General features: G+C 47.1%; 1 protein-coding gene across 1 annotated transcript in view; it reads left to right on the forward strand.

Annotated features, from left to right (window-relative positions):
* The window catches only part of wdtc1 (WD and tetratricopeptide repeats 1), a 126,353-nt gene that overhangs the window by 40,784 nt on the left and 68,220 nt on the right, over window positions 1-17,349 (forward strand). The gene's annotated exons all lie outside the window — the stretch shown is intronic.

Here is a 17,349-nt window from a genome sequence, read left to right on the forward strand (position 1 = left end):
TCGCCACACTCCGGCACCTGTTCAGGTACACAGAGGGAGAATTCAAAATGTCCAATTCACCTAACAGCACGTCTTTCGGGACTTGTGGGAGGAAATTGGAGCACCCGGAGGAAACCCACACAGAGACGGAAAGATCGTGCAGACTCCGCACAGACGGGAATCGAACTAGGGACCTTGGCGCTACGAAGCAACAGCACTAACCACTGTGCTACCGTGTAGCCTGCTCTGCCATTCAATACGATGATGGCAGATCTAATTCTAACCTCCAATTCACATTCCTGCCACCCCATTGCATAAAAAAAATCCATCTCCCTCTGCCTTAAAGATATTCAAAGACTCTGCCTCAACATGCTATGAGGAAGAGCATTCCAAAGTGTCTTAACCCTCTGAGAGAAAGAAAAAGTCTTCGTCTTCATCTCTGTCTTAAATGAATAACCCCTTATTTTAAACGGTGGCTCCTTGTTCTAGATTCTCCCACAAGAGGATACATCCTTCCCACATCCACTCTGTCCAAGTTCCCTCAGGATCTTTCTTGTTTTAATCAAGTTGCCTCTTACTCTTCTGAACTTACCTGTCCAACCTTTCCTCATAAAATGACCCACCCATTCCAGATATTACTCTACAAAACCGTCTAATAATAATAATCGCTTATTGTCACAAGTAGACTCCAATGAAGTTACTGTGAAAAGCCCTAGTCGGCCCATTCCTGAACCTGTTCGGGGAGGCCGGTACGGGAATTGAACCCGCGCTGCTGGCCTTGTTCTGAATTACAAGCCAGTTGTTTAGCCCACTGTGCTAAACCAGCCCCTACAAACTGCTTCCATTGCATTTGCGTCTTTCATTACATGAGGAGACTAATGCTGAACACAGTGCTCCAGGTGTAGTCCCACCAATGCCCTGTATAACTGAAGGATTACCTCCCTCCTCTTGCATTCAATTCCACTCGCAATAAACAATAACATATGAGTAGTTGTGCAAATTACTTGCTGCACCTGTAAACTAACCTGGTAACGGGTCACCCATTTAAGGCAGAGATGAGGAGGAATTTATTCTCTCCGAGAGTAGTGAATCTGTGGAATTCTTTATCGCAGAGGGCTGCAGAGGCTGGGTCGTTAAGTATGTTCCAAGGTTGCGATCAACAGATTTTCCCAGCAGCTAATGGTAACCAACTCTTTAAAATGTAATATAAACAAACCCCATCTCATGTGGAACCGCTCACTTGCACCCCACAGAATAAACTTGACCTCCAAATACAGGAACATAGAACATTACAGCGCAGTACAGGCCCTTCTGCCCTCGATGTTGCGCCGACCTGTGAAACCACTTTAAAGCCCATCTACATTATTCCCTTATCCATATGTCTATCCAATGACCATTTGAATGCCCTTAGTGTTGGCGAGTCCACTACTGTTGCAAGCAGGGCATTCCATGCCCTTACTACTCTCTGAGTAAAGAACCTACCTCTGACATCTGTCCTATATCTATCTCCCCTCAATTTAAAGCTATGTCCCCTCGTGCTAGACATCACCATCCCAGGAAAAAAGCTCTCACTGTCCACCCTATCTAATCCTCTGATCATGTTTTGTGCCTCAATTAAGTCACCTCTTAACCTTCTTCTCTCTAACGAAAACAGCCTCAAGTCCCTCAGCCTTCCCTCATAAGATCTTCCCTCCGTACCAGGCAACATTCTTATAAATCTCCTCTGCACCCTTTCCAATGCTTCCACATCCTTCCTATAATGCGGCGACCAGAATTGCACACAATACTCCAAATGCGGCCACGCCAGAGTTTTGTACAGCTGCAACATGACCTCACAGCTCCGAAACTAATCCCTCTACCAATAAAAGCTAACACACCGTACGCCTTCTTAACAACCTCTCGACCTGGGTGGCAACTTTCAATGATCCATGTACATGGACACCGAGATTTCTCTGCTCATCCACACTACCATTAGCCCAGTACTCTGTCTTCCTGTTATTCCTTCCAAAATGAATTACCTCACACTTTTCTGCATTAAACTCCATTTGCCACCTCTCAGCCCAGCTCTGCAGCTTATCTATGTCCCTCTGTAACTTGTAACATTCTTCCGCACTGTCCACAACTCCTCCACTGACTTTAGTGTCATCTGCAAATTTACTCTCACATCCTCCTCCAGGTCATTTATAAAAATGACAAACCGCAGTGGCCCCAAAACAGATCCTTGTGGTACACCACTAGTAACTGGACTCCAGTCTGAATATTTCCCATCCACCACCACCCTCTGTCTTCTTCCAGCTAGCCAATTTCTGATCCAAACTGCTAAATCACCCTGAATCCCATGCCTCTGTATTTTCTGCAATAGCCTACCAGTCAAACGCTTTACTGAAATCCATATACACCACATCAACCGCTTTACCCTCATCCACCTGTTTGGTCACCTTCTCAAAGAACTCAGTAAGGTTTGTGAGGCACGACCTACCCTTCACAAAACCGTGTTGACTATCTCTAATCAAAGTATTCCTTTCCAGATGATTATACATCCTATCTCTTATAAACCTTTCCAAGACTTTGCCCACAACAGAAGTAAGGCTCACTGGTCAATAGTTACCGGGGTTGTCTCTACTCCCCTTCTTGAACAAGAGGACAACATTTGCTATCCTCCAGTCTTCTGGCACTATTCCTGTAGACAAAGATGACTTAAAGATCAAAGCCAAAGGCTCAGCAATCACCCCCCAAGCTTCCCAGAGAATCCTAGGATAAATCCCATCCGGCCCAGGGGACTTATCTACTTTCACTCTTTCCAGAATTGCTAACACCTCCTCCTTATGAACCTCAAGCCCTTCTAGTCTAGTAGCCTGTATCTCCGTATTCTCCTTGACAACATTGTCTTTTTCCTGTGTGAATACTGACGAAAAATATTCATTTAGCACCTCTCCTATCTTCTCGAACTCCGCGCACAACTTCCCACTACTGTCCTTGACTCTCCCTACTCTTACCCTAGTCATTCTTTTATTCCTGACATATCTAAAGAAAGCTTTAGGGTTATCCTTGATCCTACCTGCCAAAGACTTCTCATGTCCCCTCCTGGCTCTTCTTAGCTCTCTCTTTAAGTCCTTCCTAGCTAACTTGTAACTCTCGAGCGCCCTAACTGAACCTTCACGTCTCACCTTTACATAAGCCTCCTTCCTCTTGACAAGTGTTTCAACTACTTTAGTAAACCACGGTTCCCTCGCTCGACCACTTCCTCCCTGCCTGACAGGTACATACTTATCAAGGACACGCAGTAGCTGGTCCACATTTCCATTGTGCGCATCCCCTGCACTTCCCCTTCCCATCTGATGCATCCTAAGTCTTGCCTCATCGCATCATAATTGCCTTTCCCCCAGATATAACTCTTGCCCTGCAGTATATACCTATCCCTTTCCATCACTAAAGTAAACGTAATCGAATTGTGGTCACTATCACCAAAGTGCTCACCTACCTCCAAATCTAACACCTGGTTCATTACCCAGTACGAAATCCAATAAGGCCTCGCCTCTCGTTGGCCTATCTACATACTGTGTCAGGAAACCCTCCTGCATACATTGGACAAAAATGGACCCAACTAAAGTACTCTAACTATAGCGTTTCCAGTCAATGTTTGGAAAGTTAAAGTCCCCCATAACAACTACCCTGTTACTTTCGCTCCTATCCAGAATCATCTTTGCAATCCTTTCCCTCTACATCTCTGGAAATTTTCGGAAGCCGATAGAAAACCCCTAACAGGGTGACCTCTCCTTTCCTGTTTCTAGCCTCAGCCCATACTACCTCAGTGGACGAGTCCTCATCAAGCATCCTTTCTGCCACCGTAATACTGTCCTTGACTAACCATGCCACCCCTCCCCCTCTTTTACCACCTTCCCTGAGCTTAATGAAATATCTAAACCCCGGCACCTGCAACAACCATACCTGCCCCTGCTCTATCCATGTCTCCGAAATGGCCACAACATCGAAGTCCCAGGTACCAACCCATGCCGCAAGATCACCCACCTTATTCCGGATGCTCCTGTCATTGAAGTAGACACACTTTAAACCACCTTCCTGCCTGCCGGTACACTCCTGCAACTTTGAAACCTTACTCATGACCTCACTACTCTCAACCTCCTGTATACTGGAGCTGCAACTCAGGTTCCCAAACCCCTGTTGAACTAGTTTGAACCTGCCCGAAGAGCATTAGCAAAATTTCCCCCCCAGGATATTGGTACCCCTCTGGTCCAGGTGTAGACCATCCTGTTTGTAGAGGTCCCACCTACCCCAGAATGAGCCCCAATTATCCAGGAATCTGAAACCCTCCCTCCTGCACCATCCCTGGAGCCACGTGTTCAACTGCTCTCTCTCCCTATTCCTTGCCTTGCTAACACGTGGCACGGGTAGCAACCCAGAGATAATAACTCTGTTTGTTCTAGAGCTAAGCTTCCACCCTAGCTCCCTGAATTCCTGCCTTACATCCCATCCCAATCCCTTTTCCTACCTATGTCGTTGGTACCTATGTGAACCACGACTTGGGGCTGCTCCCCCTCCCCCTTAAGGATCCTGAAAACACGATCAGAGACATCGCAGACCCTGGCACCTGGGAGGCACCACACCAACCGCGAGTCTCTCGTTCCCAAGAATCTCCTATCTATCCCCCTAACTCCCATCAAATTCCCCACCTTTACCGAGGCATTGGGCAGAGAAGCTGATCTCCCCAACAGGAGCTTCCTGCGAGCAATCAAGAGGTGAAGGCTAAAACATCTGTCCCCCGCTCCCGCCTGCTGTTCCGGCAAGTCCAACACCCCAAATATGGTCTCTCTCTCTCTCTCTCTCTCTCTCTCTCTCTCTCTCTCTCTCTCTCTCTCTCTCTCTCTCTCTCTCTCTCCCCCCCCCCCCCCCCCCCCCCCCCCCCCCCCCCCCCACTTCGTCAGGTGAGCCCTATGCAGGAGCTGTATCAGCCCCAGCCTTGCGCAGGAGGTTGGGCATTCACCCTCCACAGCACCTCACAGCACAAACCCTCCTCACACTGTATCCCCAGCTCCTCCTCCCACTTGGCCTTGACCCCCTTCAACAACATCTATCCTCCTTCTCCAACATCCTTCCATAAATCGCCGAGATGACCACCCCTTCAGCCTCATCACTGACAACACCCCCTCTCCAACAATGAGTATGTGGTGCCACCGGAAAAGTCGAAAATCCTTCTTGGCAAAGTACAGCACCTGCCCACACCCAAAGACAGCACCCCCCCCCCCCCCATCCCATTCTCATCCAAACCCCCACCCCCGGCTCCTCCAAACCTCAGTGGCTCAAACCCATGATTCTGTCAGATCGGCATCAACATTGGCTCCACCCCTAACCTGACGTGATGCCGAAATTGCCTCCACGTGGCAACCACCAATAAGGCCAAAAAAACTTGCGGTTCTAACAGGAATCACCCAACGTGCAATGTCCACCTGCATGTTGCCACTGGAAGTCCCCCCTCAAAATTTTGATAAGAATGCTTTTTTATTCGTCCCTCCAAAAGGGACCATGCATTTTCCCACATTATACTCTATTTGCTGCATTTTTGCCCACTCGCCTAACCAATCTATACCCTTTACTATAGTCTCCTTAAGTCCTCTTCACGGCTTGGTTTCTTTTTTTTTAGTAAACATTTTAATGAGGTATGAAAATCACTTACTGTCACAAGTAGGCTTCAATGAAATTACTGTGAAAAGCCCCTAGTCGCCACATTCCGGCGCCTGTTCGGGGAGGCTGGTATGGAAATTGAACCGTGCTGCTGGCCTGCCTCAGTCTGCTTTAAAATCCAGCGATTTAGCCCTGTGTGCTTTAACAGTAACAGAAGAAACAATATACATACAAATATAAACATAGTGCAAAAGCCATCCTCCTCCCTCATAGGTCCCACCTTTTCTAACCTCCTATTCTACACTAAACTACCCCCCCACCGATGGTTAATTCTCCCTAAAGAAGTCGACGAACGGCTGCATTGACCCTCTCAAGGCGAACTTGATTTTCTCCAAACAGAGAAAGCTAGCCATGTCAGATAGCCATGTCTCCAACTTCGAGGGCTTTGAGTCCCTCCATGCTAATAGTATCTGTCTCCGGGCTACCAGGGAAGCAAAGGCCAGAACGTCTGCCTCTTTCACCTCCTGGATTCCCGGGTCCAACATCCCCTTTTTAACTCGCGGGGTCTTACACGCCCATGCAAAGCCCGACATCACCTTGTTGACCCGTTTAAAAAAAGGACCGAGGAATAAAGATGGGGAGACACGAACAGGAATCTCAGGAGAACTGTCAATTTCACTCTCTTTACCCTCCCAGCCAGTGACAATGGGAGTGCGGCCCACCTCCGAAAATCCTCATTCATTTGGTCTACTAATGAAAATCGCTTATTGTCACGAGTAGGCTTCAAATGAAGTTACTGTGAAAAGCCCATAGTCGCCACATTCCGCCGCCTGTTCGGGGAGGCTGGTACGGGAATAGAACCGTGCTGCTGGCTTGCCTCAGTCTGCTTTAAAATCCAGCGATTTAGCTCTGTGAGCTAAACAGCCCCTAGACGGGTCAGATTAAGTTTGTGCAGCCGTTCCCATTCCCGTGCCACCTGGATGCCTAGGTTCCCGAAAGCTTCCCCCTACCACTCTAAACGGCAGCTCCCCCAATTGCCTCTCCTGCCTTCTTGCCTGGATCGTGAACATCTCGCTTTTCCCCATGTTCAATTTATGCTACGGGTGCCTGATATAGCAGCCTGACCCAGTCAATGAAGCTCCGTCCAAACCCAAACCGCCCCAATACCTTCCACAGATAATCCCATTCCACCATGTCAAATGCCTTCTCTGCGTCCATTGCGACCACTACCTCTACGTCCCTACCCTCTGGGGACATTATGATAACATTCAACAGCCTTCTTACGTTGGCCACCAACTGCCTCCCTTTAACAAATCCCGCCTGGTCCTCCCCAATCACGTCCGGGACGCAGTCCTCAATCCTTAAGGATAAGATCATAGCCAACAATCTGGCGTCAACATAGGGAGATCGGTCTGTAGGACCCGCACAACTCCAGGTCCTTATCCTGCTTCAGGATCAATGAGATAATGGCCTTTGACATCGTCGGAAGCAGCCCCCCTCTCTCCTTTGCCTCATTGAACGTCCTCACCAGCAGTGGCCCCAGTATCCCAGAGAACTTTTTGTAAAACTCCATGAAGTACCCATCTGGTCCCGTGGCTTTACCCGACTGCATGGCCCATCTGCTATCTCTTCCAACCCAATCGGGGCCTCCAGCCCTTCTACCAAGTCTTCTTCCACCTTCGGGAACTTCAGCCCCCCTAAGAATTGCCTCATCCCCTCCGGCCCAGCTCTGGTTTCCGACTCTCACAGTCTGCTGTAGAATTCCTTGAACACCTTATTGACCCCAGCTGAATCTCTGACCAGGTTCCCTTACTTTCCCAATCTCCCTGGCCGCCTCCCGCTTTCGAAGCTGCTGCGCAAGCATTCTACTGGCCTTCTCCCCATATTCATACATTGCCCCCTTCACCATCCTCAGCTGCTCTACCGCCTTCCCTGTAGTTAACAAGCCAAACTCCGCCTGTAGACTCCATCGTTCCATTAGAAGCCCTGCCTCTGGGGTCTCCGCATACCTCCTGTCAACCTATAGTATTTCCTTTATCAGTCAGTTCGGCTCTGCGCTGTCTGCCTTCTCCCTGTGGACCTGTATCGAGATCAGCTCCTCTCTAGCCACCGTCTTCAACGCCTCCCAGACCACCGCAGCCGAAACCCGTCCTGTGTTGTTGACTTCCAGATAGTTCTGGATACATTTCCTCAGCCGTCCACACACCACCTCATCCGCTAAAAGTCACACGTCCAGCCTCCAGTGCGGGTGCTGGCTACTCTCCTTGTTCACCCGTAGGTCAACCCAGTGCGGGGTATGGTCCGAGATTGTGATCGCTTAATACTCAGTTTCCACTACCACCCGTCAGTAAAGCCCTGTCCAGGGTAAAAAAAAGTCAATTCGGGAGTACACTATATGCCCGTGCGAGAAGAAGGAAAACTCCTTCACTCTCGGCCGCCCAAATCTCCATGGGTCCACCCTTCCAAACCCCCCACCTGCTCCATCAACCCCTTTAGCTGCTTTGCCATTGCTGGCACCCTGCCTGTCCATGAGCTAGATCGGTCTAGCCCTGGGTTAATGACTTGTGTTAAAGGTCTCCCCGCCATAACCAGCGTATGCAAATCCAAGTCCGGGATCTTTCCCAACATCCTCCTTATGAACACCACATCATCCCAATTCAGCGCATACACATTCACGAGTACACCGGCAGCCCCTCCAGCTTTCCACTGACCACTGACCCCCCCCCCCCCCCATGCCCGCAACTATTCTTCCCGCTTCGAATGTAACTCGCTTATTAGTCAGAATCGCGACCCCTCTAGTAGAGTCCAGCCCCGAGTGGAAAACCGGTCCTTCCCATCCCTTCCTTAGTCTGACCTGGTCAGTTACTCTAAGGCCCGTCTCCTGTAACATTACCACATCTGTCTTCAGTCCCCTCAAATGCGCAAACACGCGTGCCCTCTTAACTGGCCCATTTAGCCCTCTTACATTCCATGTGATCAGCCTGGTGGGGGCTTCTCGTCCCCTTCGCCGATCAGCCATCCCCTTTCTTGGGCCAGTCTCCAGCCCGCGTGTCTCCACAGGGTTCAACCATTTCTACATTGAGTCGCCCGAGGAAGCGATGGACTTAGCGAGAAGGAAAGGGCTGAATTTTGCTGCAGTGCTCGTGTTTTTTCTTTTCTCTTTTCTCTCTTCAGTTATTTTTTTTTTTTAAAAAGAAACGTTTTGGTCTTTGGATGTTACTTGTAATGCCTTTTGTATTGAGTTGGGGTCTGCGGATGAGCTGCTCGAGTTAGTATTTGCATTTGCATTTTTGGGGGATGGAGGTGTGAATGTTAGATCTTTGATCTTTTTGATTTTCTTTGCGTGTTTCTTTTGGGCAATTGGGTTGGGATTGTTTACGTTTGCATATGTGTCCCGGGGGGGGGGGGGGGGGGAACAATAGGTGGGAAAATGTCTGGCGCCACAATGTAGAAATGGTTGAACCCTGCTCTTCTCCTGGCCACATCCGTACTCAGATCCTGATATATATGCAGGAGACTATTCTCCCATTTACAGCTCCGTGTCTGCCTGGCCCACCGTAGAATGCACTCCTTGTCCAGGTACATAAGAACGTAAGAACTAGGAGCAGGAGTAGGCCATCTGGCCCCTCGAGCCTGCTCCGCCATTCAATGAGATCATGACTGATCTTTTGTGGACTCAGCTCCACTTTCCGGCCCGAACACCATAACCCTTAATCCCTTTATTCTTCAAAAAACTATCTATCTTTACCTTAAAAACATGTAATGAAGAGCCTCAACTGCTTCACTGGGCAAGGAATTCCATAGATTCACAACCCTTTGGGTGAAGAAGTTCCTCCTAAACTCAGTCCTAAATCTACTTCCCCTTATTTTGAGGCTATGTCCCCTAGTTCTGCTTTCACCCGCCAGTGGAAACAACCTGCCCGCATCTATCCTATCTATTCCCTTCATAATTTTAAATGTTTCTATAAGATCCCCCCTCATCCTTCTAAATTCCAACGAGTACAGTCCCAGTCTACTCAACCTCTCCTCATAATCCAACCCCTTCAGCTCTGGGATTAACCTAGTGAATCTCCTCTGCACACCCTCCAGTGCCAGTACGTCCTTTCTCATGTAAGGAGACCAAAACTGAACACAATACTCCAGGTGTGGCCTCACTAACACCTTATACAATTGCAACATGGGGCAGCACGGTGGCCTAGTGGTTAGCACAACCGCCTCATGGCGCTGAGGTCCCAGGTTCGATCCCGGCACTGCTACACTGTCCGTTTGGAGTTTGCACTTTCTCCCCGTGTCTGCGTGGGTGTCACCCCCACAACCCAAAAATGTGCAGAGTAGGTGGATTGGCCACGCTAAATTGCCCCTTAATTGGAAAAAATTATTGGCTAATCTAAATTTATAAAAAAAAACAATTGCAACATAACCTCCCTAGTCTTAAACTCCATCCCTCTAGCAATGAAGGACAAAATTCCATTTGCCTTCTTAATCACCTGTTGCACCTGTAAACCAACCTTCTGTGACTCATGCACTAGCACACCCAAGTCTCTCTGCACAGCGGCATGCTTTAATATTTTATCGTTTAAATAATAATCCCGTTTGCTGTTATTCCTACCAAAATGGATAACCTCACATTTGTCAACATTGTATTCCATCTGCCAGACCCTAGCCCAGGGGTGGGCAAACTTTTCCGGGCAACATTCAGAAATTCACAATTTTAAAGGGCCGCATAGTATATTAAGTAAAATAATTACTTCACCCGGTTATAATTCTGGGCGCCTCATACAGAACACAGAACAGTACAGCACAGAACAGGCCCTTCGGCCCTCGACGTTGTGCCGAGCAATGATCACCCTACTCAAGTCAATGTATCCACCCTATACCAGTAAGTAACCCAACAGCCCCCCCCCCCGCATTAACCTTAAAATAAAATTAAAAATAAAACGAATAAAAAAAATTTAAAAAAAAAATTTTTTTTTTTTCTTTTTAATGACTTGGTGGGCCGCAGAAAGACCTTTGGCGGGCCGCATGTGGCCCGCGGGCCGTAGTTTGCCCACCCCTGCCCTAGCCCATTCACTTAACCTATCCAAATCCCTCTGCAGACTTCCAGTATCCTCTGCACTTTTCGCTTTACCACTCATCTTAGTGTCATCTGCAAACTTGGACACATTGCCCTTGGTCCCCAACTCCAAATCATCTATGTAAATTGTGAACAATTGTGGGCCCAACACGGATCCCTAAGGGACACCACTAGCTACTGATTGCCAACCAGAGAAACACCCATTAATCCCCACTCTTTGCTTTCTATTAATTAACCAATCCTCTATCCATGCTACTACTTTACCCTTAATGTCATGCATCTTTATCTTATGCAGCAACCTTTTGTGTGGCACCTTGTCAAAGGCTTTCTGGAAATCCAGATATACCACATCCATTGGCTCCCCGTTATCTACTGCACTGGTAATGTCCTCAAAAAATTCCACTAAATTAGTTAGGCATGACCTGCCCTTTATGAACCCATGCTGCATCTGTCCAATGGGACAATTTCTATCCAGATGCCTCGCTATTTCTTCCTTGATGATAGATTCCAGCATCTTCCCTACTACCGAAGTTAAGCTCACTGGCCTATAATTTCCTGCTTTCTGCCTACCTCCTTTTTTAAACAGTGGTGTCACGTTTGCTAATTTCCAATCCACCGGGACCACCCCAGACTCTAGTGAATTTCGGTAAATTATCACCAGTGCATCTGCAATTTCCCTAGCCATCTCTTTTAGCACTCGGATGCATTCCATCAGGGCCAGGAGACTTGTCTACCTTTAGCCTCATTAGCTTGCCCATCACTACCTCCTTAGTGATAACAATCCTCTCAAGGTCCTCACCTGTCATAGCCTCATTTCTAACAGTCGCTGGCATGTTATTTGTGTCTTCCACTGTGAAGACCGACCCAAAAAACCTGTTCAGTTCCTCAGCCATTTCCTCATCTCCTATTATTAAAACTCCCTTCTCATCCTCTAAAGGACCAATATTTACCTTAGCCACTCTTTTTTGTTTTATGTATTTGTAAAAACTTTTACTGTCTGTTTTTATATTCTGAGCAAGTTTACTCTCATACTCTATCTTACAGGGCAGCACGGTGGCCTAGTGGTTAGCACAACCACCTCACAGCGCTGAGGTCCCAGGTTCGATCCCGGCTCTGGGTCACTGTCCGTGTGGAGTTTGCACATTCTCCCCGTGTCTACGTGGGTTTCGCCCCGACAACCCAAAAAAAAAATGTGCAGAGTAGGTGGAGTGGCCACGCTAAATTGCCCCTTAATTGGAAAAAATAATTGGGTAATCTAAATTTATTAAAAAAATAAATTAAAAAAAATAAATAAATACTCTATCTTACTCTTCTTTATAGCTTTTTTTAGTAGCTTTCTGTTGCCCCCTAAAGATTTCCCAGTCCTCTAATCTCCCAGCAATCTTTGCCACTTTATATGCTTTTTCCTTCAATTTGATACTCTCCCTTATTTCCTTAGATATCCACGGTCGATTTTCCCTCTTTCTACCGTCCTTCCTTTTTGTTGGTATAAACCTTTGCTGAGCACTGTGAAAAATCGCTTGGAAGGTTCTCCACTGTTCCTCAACTGTTCCACCATAAAGTCCTGTGGAATCTCACCACCATTGCTCCCGGAGGGGTGGGGTCACCCACATGCGGCTTCCTCACTAGCGCTCTGTGCGCCCTGTCCACCTCCAAGGGTTGGAAGAACATCCCCACCCCCCCGTAGCTTCTCAAACATGCCCGCTATATATGCCCCTGAGTCTGTTCCTTTGGATCTCTCCGGGAGACCCACGATTCTCAGGTTCTGCCGGCAGAACCTGTTCTCTAGATTCTCCACCTTCTCCTGGAACCTTTTCTGTTGGTCTCTCAACATTCCCACCTCCAACTCCACTGCAGCTTGGTGCTCCTCCTGCTCAGTCAGTGCCTTCTCCACTTTCTGGATCACCCGATATTGAGCATCCAGTCTGAGTTCCAGTCGCGCAATCGACTGCTTAATCGGGTCCGAGCATTCCGGTTTCTGCTTGGCAAAGTCTCCTGTATAAACTATATCATCTGCTCCGTCGACCACTGGGTCATCAAGCCAGAACTCCGGTCCTCCGCCATGCTTTCTCCTGTTGCAGCCTCAACCCAAGCCTTCTCCGTTCGCCTATTTCTTCCTTTACGAGTATTCTTGGTCTGCTTTTCCATGTAGGATTCCTCTTCACAATTGCGTCCAACATCAATTTTCCACTTCAGATCCGACAATACAAATCGGGGGAAAGGCCTAAAGTTCCGACCCGAGCGGGAGCCACCAAATGTGCGACCTACACCTTAGCCGCCACCGGACGTTTACAGCTTAGTTTCTTACCTATCTCTGTGTCATCAATGTATATAAAAATTATTTGGCTAAAGGGACTGATCGTATGTTTGCTAAATTTGCTGATGACACAGAGATAGGTAAGAAACTAAGCTGTGAAGAGGTTTTAAGGAGACTATGTAAAAGGATATAGGTAGGTTAAGTGAGTGGGCAAAAATTCAGCAAAGAGAGTATAATGTGGGGAAATGCAAGGTCTATTTTGACGAGACAAATAAACACATCAGCTATCTCACGAGCCACTTCTTTTAAGACCCTAAGATGAAGTCAATCAGGACTCGGACTTGTCAACTCACAGCTCCAACAATTTGCTCAGCACCACTTCCCTGGTGATTATAGATTTGAGTTCCTCCCTCCCTTACATCTCCTAACTTACAGCTTTTTCTAAACTTGTTACTTACATCCTCTACAATGAAAACCGTTGCGAAGTACCTATTCAATTGGGATATAAATTATTGATATCTCAAAAATATGTGCATGGATTTTTAAAAAAAAAATGTTTATTTGAAAAATTCCATATTAAGTAAAACCGTCCAAATCAATTAACTAAAATTATACAATAAAGGAAAGAGACAAACAAGCAAAAACACATTAACTTTAACCCAAAAAACTAAACTAAACCCCCTAACAGCTGACAGTGACGAGCTCCTTAAAAAAAGAAATTCATGGCTGCCATCTTAGGTAGAACCCTTCCACTGACCCTCAAATGGTTTACTTCACCTTCTCCAAATGTAGAAAAGACATGAGGTCACCCAACCAAGCCGAGGCACTAGGATGGGTAGGAGACTTCTACCCAAGTAGAACTTTTCTCCCGGTTATCAACGAGGCGAAGACGAAGACATTTGCCTTCACCCTCGACTGAGGCGGTCTGATATCTGAAATATGGCCACCAGCCGACAGGGATCCAAATCAACATTGTGTATCTGCGACATGGTGTTGAAGAAAAAGGCCCAGCAGCTTACCAACTTGGGACAAGACCAAAACATATGAGTGTGGTTAGCTAGCCTCCAAGAGCAACACTCGCACTTGTCCTCAGCCCCAGAGTAATATCCACTCATCCTAGATTTAATTAAGTGTGCCCCACCTTGAATTTGAATTGAATCAAACGTAGCCGAGCAAATGAAGATGTGTGATTAACCCTCTGAAGGGCCTCACTCCATACCTCCCATCCAGAAAGGGACTCAATTCACCCTCCCTCTTTCCCGTCTTCCCCCCGTCCCCCACATCAAACCCGGCCACGGGCAAAATCCTCTTCAACAGGGTAGAGGGTGGTGCTATGGCGAAGGAGGGGAAAGCCTTGTGCGAAAAATCATGAATCTGAAAGTATCTGAACAGACCTGAACCAGGCAGTTGGAATTTCTCAGCTAACTCCTTAAAGCTAGCAAACCTCCCCTCCACGAACAGGTCTCAACGTCTCCAGGCACTTCCACTCCCTTGCCTTAAACATCAAATCCTAACCCGCTGGCAGATAACGGGTGGTTGTGGTTGATGGGGTCTATTGAAGGGAACAGAGCTTGAAATGCCGCCTGAATTGCTTTCAGATTCTTAGGGTGGACACCATTATTGGAGTCAGGGGAAACCTCGCCGGATAGGTTCTAGCAAAGGCTAGAAACAGTGCATTCATCCCATATGAAACCAGGATTGCTGGACAGCACGGTGGCGCAGTGAGTAGCACTGCTGCCTCACGGCGCTGAGGTCCCAGGTTCGATCCCGGCCCTGGGTCACTGTCTGTGTGGAGTTTGCACATTCTCCCCGTGTTTGTGTGGGTTTCACCCCCACAACCCAAAGATGTGCAGGGGAGGTAGATTGGCCATGCTGAATTGCCCCTTAATTAGAAAAAATGAATTGGGCACTCTAAATTAAAAAAAAAATGAAACCAGGATCACTGAACCACAACGATATCTTCTGAATATTGGCTGCACAATAGTAAAACAATAAATTGTTTTGATAAGCCCCCTGACTGTCTATCTGTTTTGAGCAAACCCCACAGATACTTGGAGTCTTATCTGCCTGGATGAAGGAGGGCATTAATTTGGTGACCTTTGGAGCGGCATGGTGGTGCAGTGGTTAGCACTGTTGCTTCACGGCACCAAGGATCCAGGTTTGATCCTGGCCCTGGGTCACTGTCCATGGAGAGTTTGCACATTCTCCCTGTGTCTGCGTGGGTCTCTCCACAACCCAAAAACGTGCAGGGTAGGTGAACTGGCCACGCTAAATTGCCCCTTAATTGGAAAAAAAAGTTTGGTATTTTAAATTAAAACAGTAATAATAACTAGTTGACTTTGACAAAAAAGGACTTGGGGATAAAGACATTGAAAAAGAATAAAAATCTCAGGAATGCGTTCATTTTAATAGTCTGAACCCTAGGGGCTTTTCACAGTAACTTCATTGAAGCCTACTCGTGACAATAAGCGATTTTCATTTCATTTCATTTCATTTTCATTTCCTACCAACGACACTGGAAGGTTATTCCACCTCTGCAAGTCTGACTTGACACTCGACCAGATTAGTATAATTTAATTTATGAAGCAAGGCCCAATTATGGGCCACCCAGTCTCCCAGATAATGAAAACTAGTCTTGACAAGACAAAAAAGGTAACCTCCCCAGTTGGGACTCTGGGATTCACCAGGAAACATTCACTCTTGTCCGAGTTCAACTTGTAACCAGAGAAGGAGCCAAAAATACTTAGCAGCTTCATTATCTTGTCCATGGAGGGTACTGGGTCCATAATATAGAAAAGTATGTCATCCACGTAAAGGGACATCCTATGCTCCACCACTCCCCGTTTTATCCCACTCTATTTAATAGAGGACGTCAGCGCTATAGAGAGTGGTTCTATTGCCAAAGCAAAGGGGAGCGGAGCCAGTGGACACCTGTGTCTCGTGCCCCTATTCAACGGAGAGTAACCAGAGTTCAAGGCATTTGTACGAACACTAGCAGTGGCGACCCAATACAGTAATTGAATCCAGGAAATAGACGTGTGGCCAAATCCGAACCTTCCAAGAATCTCGCAGATACTCCACTCTCTTAAATGCCTTTCCTGCATCCAGGGAAACAATCCTCTCCGGTTCGTGCACGAAGGGGAAAAGGACAACACTTATCAGGCGACGTCTATTGACTGACAGTTGTCAACCCTAACGAAGCCAGTCTGATCTTCCAAGATTACCTCTGGGTGTCAGGTCTCCAACCACAGCTCCAGCACCTTGGCAAGTAACATAACATCCTCATTCAAGAGTGAGATAGTTCAATGCAACCCACACTCTGTTGGGTCTTTGTCTTTCTTGAGATTCAAGGAGATAGAGGCCTGTGTGAGGGCAGAGGGCAATGAAACCCGGGATAAGGTATCATTAAACATATTCATAATTAAGGGCTCTGCGAACCTCTTATAAAATTTAATGGAAAGCCATTTGGGCCAGGCGAGTTGCCGTCTGCATGAACCCAATACATCATATAATTTCCTCTGGGCCCAACGGGGAATTCAACTCCATAAGACCATAAGACACAGGAGCAGAATTAGGCCACTCGGCCCATCAAGTCTGCTCTGCCATTCAATCACGGCTGATATTTTCTCATCCCCTGATCGCCTTATTAATCAAGAACCCATCTATCTCTGTCTTAAAGACACTCCATGATTTGACCTCCACAGCCTTCTGCGGCAAAGAGTTCCACAGATTCACCACTCTCTGGCTGACGAAATTCCTCCTCATCTCTGTTTTAAAGGATCGTCCCTTTAGTCTGAGATGGTGTCCCCTGGTTCTAGTTTTTCCTACAGATCCAGAATACTCAACCATTCCTCATACGACAAGTTCTTCATTCCAGAGATCATTCCTGTGAACCTCCTCTGGACCCTTTCCAAGGCCAGCACATCCTTCCTTAGATACGCGGCCCAAAACTGCTCACAATACTTCAAATGGGGTCTGACCAAAGCCTTATACAGCCTCAGTAGTACATCCCTGGTCTTGTATTCTAGCCCTCTCGACATGAATGCTAACATTGCATTTGCCTTCTTAACTGCTGACTGAACATGCATATTAACCTTCAGAGAATCGTGAACAAGGACTCCCAAGTCCCTTTGTGCTTCTGATTTCCTAAGCATTTTCCCATTTAGAAAATAGTCTGTGCCTAAATTACTCCTTCCAAAGTGCATAACCTCATACTTTTCCACATTGTATTTCATTTGCCACTTCATTGCCCACCCTCCTAGCTTGTCCAAATCCTTCTGTAGCCCCCTTGCTTCCTCAATACTACATGGCCCTCTACAGATCTTTGTATCATCTGCAAACTTAGCAACAGTGCCTTCAGTTCCTTCCAGATCATTAATGTATATTGTGAAAAGCTGTG

This window comes from Scyliorhinus canicula, chromosome 1 (genome assembly GCF_902713615.1).
Source record: "Scyliorhinus canicula chromosome 1, sScyCan1.1, whole genome shotgun sequence".
Classification (NCBI taxonomy): Eukaryota; Metazoa; Chordata; class Chondrichthyes; order Carcharhiniformes; family Scyliorhinidae; genus Scyliorhinus; species Scyliorhinus canicula.